At 36.0% G+C, this 8,249-nt stretch overlaps 1 pseudogene; it reads right to left on the reverse strand.

Annotated features, from left to right (window-relative positions):
* Nucleotides 1-4,610: 4,610 nt before the first annotated feature.
* On the reverse strand, nucleotides 4,611-4,710 carry LOC115498842 (annotated as a pseudogene).
* Nucleotides 4,711-8,249: the final 3,539 nt, after the last annotated feature.

Raw genomic sequence — 8,249 nt, forward strand, 5'->3', positions numbered from 1 at the left:
GCCCATACCCATTAACAGGTGACATAAATGAAAAGCAGAATCTTAAAGAGGGCATTTAATAAAAGAAGGCGTGGTGGGGGGTCGGAGGGAGGCATTCTCTTTAAAGGCAGATACCTGCTTGAGATTGTATATATAAACTCAATTAGAGCTGAGGAGAGATTAATAAAGTTTAATCTAATCTAATTTCTTAGAAGCACTTAATGAAAATTAAAAAAAAAAAAAAGAAAGAAAAAAAGAAACTGAGGGAGGTAAATCTGACCACAAAAAATATTTTAATAGACAAGGGAAAAAAAGACTCAGGTCTTTTTCCTTTCTTTACTACCCCCCCCTTTTTTTTCTTTTTAGAGACAACTTACTTCAAGCCAAGAAAACTCTAGGGAGTTTGAATATTTAATGTTATGCTTTCCCACCCTCTTCTTTCACACTCTTCCCTATATGCTCAAGAGCCATATGATTGGGGCCATAAGGAAAAGCTGCTTTACTCAAATATATCCAAGCTGTGAGCCAATTTTGAAAATAGAAACTAAGAAAAAAAAGAAAAAGAAAAAGTGTACCACATTTCGAAGTACCCCAGGTCCACAATGGCTAGTGAATTATGATTATGCATTAGGGCATAATCATAAATCTTGGGCTTGTTAAATGAGATTATATTTTCCAAATACTTATTCTATTGAATATGTATATATGACACCCTAGAATTCCTACAGAAGGTATAGGCATTGTTTTCCCATTTTATAGGTGAGAAAATGAACATGGAGAAGTTAAAATGATTTGTCTCAAGAAAATACATACTTATCTGATGGTAGATCTAACTGTAAAATGCACACCTTCTATTCAGGCCAGATCTCTTTAATTGAAACCACGTGCTGTATTCGTAAGGGACATTCTTTTCCTGGAGTCTTAATATTCTCTGGGGAAAGATTAACTCCAATATAAGCACTGCTTCAAAGTATTTTAAAATTGGGTGCAAGACCTAGTTCAAAACTGGTGTGAAAAACTTGGAAAAATCTCCAACTGACAATTATCTTTTTTTCCATCATTTAAAAATAATGTTTGAAAATATATGACCACTAAGAATGACATTTAGAACACAGAACTGGATGCAAACTCAACAGCCCAGTACTATTCATCTGAATTCTTCATTAGACCATGTTCCTTTCTTTTTGTTCCCAAAGGCATATTTTATTCTATCTTCATGAAAAGGACAGGTCATTATCTGCAGTATGACAACAGAAGAGATGACTGAAATGTAGATTGGCCATAACTAAAATAATAATAGAGTTACCATATTATAGCTTTGGCTAGTAGCGTGCACTTTTTTATGTAACTAAATATAATTCTGGATATAATCTCTGGAAATTAAAATTTGCTGTAGTTTGGAATTGTTTCCCTGATAACCAATCCAGTACTTTTACCTACAGCACTCATTCTTCTGTGGCCAGTCAACTTTGCATGTAGGCAGTTGCATACAACAAATAACATTGAGTGATTTCAGGGTCACAGAGAAGACACTAACCCTACTAGTCCCCACCTAGTGACAGAAAGTATTGCTAAGAGCAGTGGTGCTTGTAAGAGTCAGCCACTGCAGTGCGGTTCCCAGAAAACCCTGACATGGGACACAGAATCAAGACCTTACACGCCAGCCCTGCAGAGTGAAAAAAGTTTCAGGCTACGTGAATGGATTTCTCAGACAGAAGTGGCCCTCAAATCCTCACCATCTATAGCCATCTACCAAATGAATATTGTATGGATGTGTTAAATCTATTTAGGTGAGGTTAATTATTATTCTTTTCAAACATTTCAAAGAAACCAGGAAAAGGAAGGCAGACACAAAAATTTGCAAGACTGTATGAACTAAATACTTTTGACACAAATGTCACAAATGCATTGATTGAGCTTATATAAGGCAAGATCCTTGGACTGGGAAGCAGAGAAACTGAATTGTAATTCCAGATCTGTCACTAAGTAAAAATAAATGTATCTTCCTAGCCTATCTTCCTAGGCTGTGTCAGGATTAGGTAACTAATGTGAAAGTCAGACAATAGTATAAATGCAAATGCTCATAGTAGTATATTAGTATAAATATTATTAATACAAAGTTAATATACAGTTATAGAAATATCTAAGTATTTTATCACATAATGTAACTATGCAGCTTTATAATTTGCACAATACATATTTATAACTAAGGAGATTGTTAGTGGCCCAAAAACTAAAATTAAAAATAATTGTACTAGAATGTTCTAAAAATTCCCTGGTAACGTTCATCAGAATTCTGGGAAATAGGAATTGTTTTCTTTTCTAACTTATATCCCAGATTCCTATTTCTGAAATTTAATACCATGTCTTTTCTTCAGAATCTCATTTCCCAATTAAGCAATTTCAATGTATATAGTGGTTAAACATCAATAAAATATGTACTGCATTCACTTGTGTTCAAATCTGCTTTTAGCCCTGGGGAACATACAGAAGTAGAATACAACCCTACCATGGAAGAAGTTTAAAATGTATCCTCATGGGAGTTTACAATAAGTTACAGATTTCTTTTTTAGGATTAGAAGTGAAGTTTAGAGCTAAAATATGGTATAAGACAGGATTCCCTATAATCCCCAATGGAAATGAAGCACTGTGGATCATTCACACATTCCTTCTCATCCTATCATGTTTTAACATCTCCTTTAACCCCATACATACATCTAGTGACAATATCACCTTGCTCCTTATCTTTAGCCAAGCTTCTTGGAAGCCTGTTGTTTCCTGGGGTCTTGCTTGCATTGCACCACTTACTCAAGGCAATCACTAACACCTGAAGTTTTATCTGAAGTTTTATCTGAAAAATTCTACCTAGAAATGCTAGTTCCACTTGGGAAGTAGTCTACACATACCCCAAGTTATTACAGGAAAGAGTTTTTCTTTCTGCCACTACAGTACATAGCTAGGCATCTTTTCCACCTCCGCTGTCAGGTTCCTCTCTCTTTGCTGCATGACCATGATTCCTTGCCACATGCTACAGGTGTTTGTTATGGTAGCACTCTACTTCTGTATTAGTGAGTATAAAGATAAATTCTATTTTAAACACCCAATGCCTTAAAATAATAATGATAAAGTCTCTTTCTCTCTTCCACCAGGACAAATGGAACCAAAGGACTCTGAAACAGTGGAACCACATGATAGAAGGAACCCAGATCCTTAAGTTGCAACTAGGGAAACTGTCTTATTATTATTATTATTATTATTATTATTATTATTATTAAGCTGTGTGATGAGCAACACAAAATACTCTCAGTGTTTAGTCACTGAACTTTTTGGATTGTTATAACAAGTAGAATTAACCTGACTAATAAACTATTCCTCTTAAAATCCTACCCATTTCATTGAACACTACCATTATAAACCCAGTTGCTTAAACAGGAAACCTGGGCATGAGTTTGGTTTTTACTTATTTTTTATTCCCTTCTTCTAATCTCTTACAAAGACTTTTTGATTCTACCTCCGTATGTAGCATCTTTGATATGTGTGTATTTCTTTGTACCACCAGTACACAATCTCATTTCTGGTTACCAATATTCTTTCCCAAATTTCACAGCCGCAAAAAGCACTTTATCCTTCATTTCAACTTCTAGACCCAATAATTCATTTTCCACATGGCATCTTGAGTGATCTTTTAAGGGTCCAGCCTGGTCATATCATTTCCCTGCTTATTATCTTCCAAGCAATTGCTATTGCCACAGGATACAGTTCTAATTACTTAGATCAGTTATTAAGACCTCTCATGACCTACCCCTTTTCCTCATCAGCCTCAATTTTCCACTTCCCCTTCAACTTTGCACACTTTCTTGAAGACACCATTCTCTGTCATGCCTCTGAGCCTTTGCAATCTTTAACTTTTACCTAAAGCCCTTACCATGACTTCATGTCCTCTTCCTCTTTGTTTTCCATTTTATTTTATTTTTTTTTTAATTTTTTTTTCAATGTTTATTTATTTTTGGGACAGAGAGAGACAGAGCATGAACGGGGGAGGGGCAGAGAGAGAGGGAGACACAGAATCGGAAACAGGCTCCAGGCTCTGAGCCATCAGCCCAGAGCCTGACGCGGGGCTCGAACTCACGGACCGCGAGATCGTGACCTGGCTGAAGTCGGACGCTTAACCGACTGCGCCACCCAGGCGCCCCTTGTTTTCCATTTTAAACTTTGCTTCTTGAAAGTCCTTCTTGACTCCCTAAAATAACTGGATTATGTGACTCATGTCACAATGTCACAGAACACTGATCTCATCTGTAACCACTGTCTTTTTGTCACTTTCCTTAAACCCTACATTCCTTATGGTCAGGGACTGGGGCTCAGAGTGTGCTCAATACATATTGAATAAGTGAAAAATTAACCCTCTCTTTGTATAAACAGTTACCTGCAGAGATATCAGTATTTTAATACTAGAGTCTTTAAAAACTCCAAAGTTTATAAGAAGTCTTACCTGCTGTTTTAAATGCAAAACATTTTTACAATTTTGCACCTCTTTGGTATATGGAATATATATAGGGCTAATGGCCAAATATCTAGAAAAAAAAGCTAGAAGTTTGATATTACTATTTATATTCTGACATTTCTTTATTTTAAATATGGAATGCTTCATGAATTTGTATGTCATCCTTGTGTGGGGGCCGTGTTAATCTCTATATCGTTTCAATTTTAGTGTATGTGCTGCTGAAGCAAGAACTATATTCTTACATTTCTATTCCATAAGCTAATTATTTAAAAAAGTTTGCCTATGGCTACAGACACTCACAAATATGCATAAATGAAAGTACTGCACTTTTCAAATATAGGTGAAATTCGAAAGACCTGCATGCCTATCTAGAAGCACATTCACCAGATATATCCATATAAACACAATTCCAATCAAGGCAAAAGATTGAACTTAAATTAACAAAAGGCCCTTAGAATCAAAATAAACAAGAAAATCTAATTTAATCATACTGCAGTGTTCATCCTTTCAGTAGTCCCAATTTTACCCTTGACAATCATCAACACCATTTCTTATGATTTTCTTTTTGTGATTTATCCAAAAAAATGTAAACAAACTCATCTAAATGGGCTCATCTCAAAATGCTGAGTTCTATTTAATAAATTCCCTTTTATTGGAATCAATTTCTTTGTGCCAAAAAACCCCAAGTGAGTCATTAAAGCAATTATTGTGACTGTGTAATTTTACTGCCCAAATTACCTAAATAAATAGTATTTACTGCATCAAAATGCAAGCTTACTGTCTTTTCACTTACTTTCAAATGGTAACTAAGAAGAACTGCTCCTGATGTTCTCAAAAATTCACACTGCTGGTAGACACAATGGTTTCTGATTCATGAGAACTCCATTGCTTCAGCCCCATAGGTGTTATGTGCTTTTAAAATATATTTACATTTGTTGTCTTATTTTTTCATATTTTATATTTAACAATTTTATCCTAACTTCATAGTTATTGGAGCTATGTAATGCAGGAGTTCTACATCAGGGCTTGATTTGCTGCATGCAACATTACACGTTTGCCACCTGCCCTAGAATTGATTCTCTTAGTCTTTTTAAAGGCATGCATAACTGTTAAAGCATCCCTGCTTGTATATGAATCTGCTGATCTTTTAAATTGGACAGGTTCAAAAATTTTACCTATTTTTTATTTTTATTTTTGCATTTTATTTTAATATGAATTTATTGTCAAATTGGTTTCCATACAACACCCAGTGTTCATCCCAACAGGTGCCCTCCTCAATACCCATCACCCACCCTCCCCTCCCTCCCACCCCCCATCAACCCTCAGTTTGTTCTCAGTTTTTAAGAGTCTCTTATGGTTTGGCTCCCTCCCTCTCTAACTTTTTTTTTCTCCTTCCCCTCCCCCATGGTCTTCTGTTAAGTTTCTCAGGATCCGCATAAGAGTGAAAACATAAAAGATCTGTATGCTGAAAACTATAGAGAGAAACTATAGAAAACTATAGTTTTCTAAATATAAAAAAAAAAACTACAGAAATTTCCTTCATAAGAAGGAAATTGAAGAAGATATAAAGAAATGGAAAAACATTCCATGCTCATGGATTGGAAGAATAAATATTGTTAAAATGTCAATACTACCCAAAGCTATCTACACATTCAATGCAATTCCAATCAAAAATTATAAATCAAAAATTTTATAGATTGGCATCTATAAAAAAGGAAAACAAAATCTGACCATTACTGAGGCTAATTTGAGGGGGTTAGGAAAGGGCTTCTTCCCTTTCATTCCAAACATTTTCTTGCCCTGCATGAAGAAGGTTCAAACCCCTTTGATCAGGCACCAATCTTCCTTCTATTCCTACGTATAAAGTGGAAAATGCAAATGTTCTCAAGGGGAGAAAACTAGTGACATATATTGTCTTGTATTTAAATAACGGTTACTATCAGTTTCTAATGAGTTTTTCAGAAGGAAAAGGGGAGACAATGAGGCCAATAGACATGGCAGAAAGGAGAGGCCAGGATACCAAAGACTAACTCCATCAATTTCAGAACTTTGAGGCCATTAACTCCTTCTTCTTCAACTATGATTTACTCACTCCTGACTCTAGCTGATTCACAGTTGGTGAAGGAAAGACTTCAGATCATGTGGTTCATTGTTTACCCCTCAAAATTGAACACGTATTCATTTTTTTAAAGAACGGGTACCCTTTGGATACTACCTACAAATTCAGTCATAGCATATGAAGTATCCTAAGTCCCTCAGGAATGACTAAAAAAAATAAAGTAATTCTTTGTCTAGTTTTAGAATTTGTTAATGTATTATAACCTCAAGAACTTTGGTTGTTTTTTTTTTAAGATATTTTGTTGACTTCAAATGTCTTCATAATCAAACATATCACACCAAGGTAAAAATCAAAGCCAGGAGAGCCATCATTTACTAAGCTTTGAGCATATATACAAAACTATGTATTTTACACAAATAATGCTTTGAGTCCTTACAAAGACCCTACAAAGAACATGCTATAGTCCCATTTTAAAGATAAACAACAAACCAATGCTGCAAATGTTTAAGTAATCTACTGACCAAAATCATAAAATGCGCCTGTAGAATGTATTAGATCTCAGTTCCGTATGACTCAGAGCCCCTTATGGAAAGGGGCTACCCTGACAGAAAGGTCTGTGTCCCACAGATCTGGTGCTGAATAGAAAGCACCAAGAATAAAATAGAGCAAGAAAACATCAGGGAGGATCTGGAAGCTACTCTTGGTCTCCTAGATAAGCACAGTACACACTGGAGACTCACCAAGGGGCGGGCCTGTAAACAATAACACTGAAGTTGTGTCCTGATTCTACAGCCAAGACTTCAGGATTTCTGTTATGAACTCTGCTAGGTATGGGTGAACAAGTATTTATCTAAATGTGTTTGGAACATAGGAAAAAGAAGACCTTGGCACCTGATGAGGACAGTCAGGAAGTCCCTTCCTAGAAGGAATTACCATCTTCTGAAGAAGTATCTGGAGATGGAGTCGAAGGAAGTAGTATCTCACAGAGAAGAAGAGCATATCAAACCATAACTCTGGCCATTCTACGGGTTTCATAGCAATCTAACTGTTGAAGGAAGAAGGCTTCAAACTTTCTGGGATCATACTTGGCTCTCTATAAGGTCACTCTCAACGTTGGACTTTGCATACGTAAACTGGACAGCCCATCACAATGTCATATTAGGGGATGTCAATAGCTTTTTATATCTCCATTTGTGGCCTCCTACAGGCATTTAAGTTTCCATGATGAGAGACCAGGGTGTTTCTCAAGAGTCTACTACTAAAATATAAATCCATAGAGAATGGGTAAAATTCAGATGATCCCTAAACATCTTGGTATAATTTGGTTTGGAACCACACTCACAAGGGTATGCCCCCATCAGAATGAAAAAAGACTTAAGTTTTGATTTAGGAGAAGAATGGAAAAGTCTGGAACATGGAGCCTTGCCCAGAGGGAGCACTGGCCAGAGCAGTGAATAACTCAACTGCCAGAAATTTGGGAAGAGCTCAAGAAATAGAGATGCTTGGTTCTGGAGGGCACTTGCAGATGTTATAAACAGTTAAAAAAAAGTGGGTGGGGGCTGGCGCATAAAGACAAAATACAGAGTCCTCTATCTTTGTTGCATTTGCACGTACCTTTTTTCTTCAAAGTGAGTATAAATATTTCTCAATCCCTTCATGGTTTGACATAGCAAAGGAGACACAGTCAAAGCTTGAAAATTCTTGTTG

The sequence above is a fragment of the Lynx canadensis genome, chromosome D3 (genome assembly GCF_007474595.2).
Source record: "Lynx canadensis isolate LIC74 chromosome D3, mLynCan4.pri.v2, whole genome shotgun sequence".
Lineage (NCBI taxonomy): Eukaryota > Metazoa > Chordata > Mammalia > Carnivora > Felidae > Lynx > Lynx canadensis.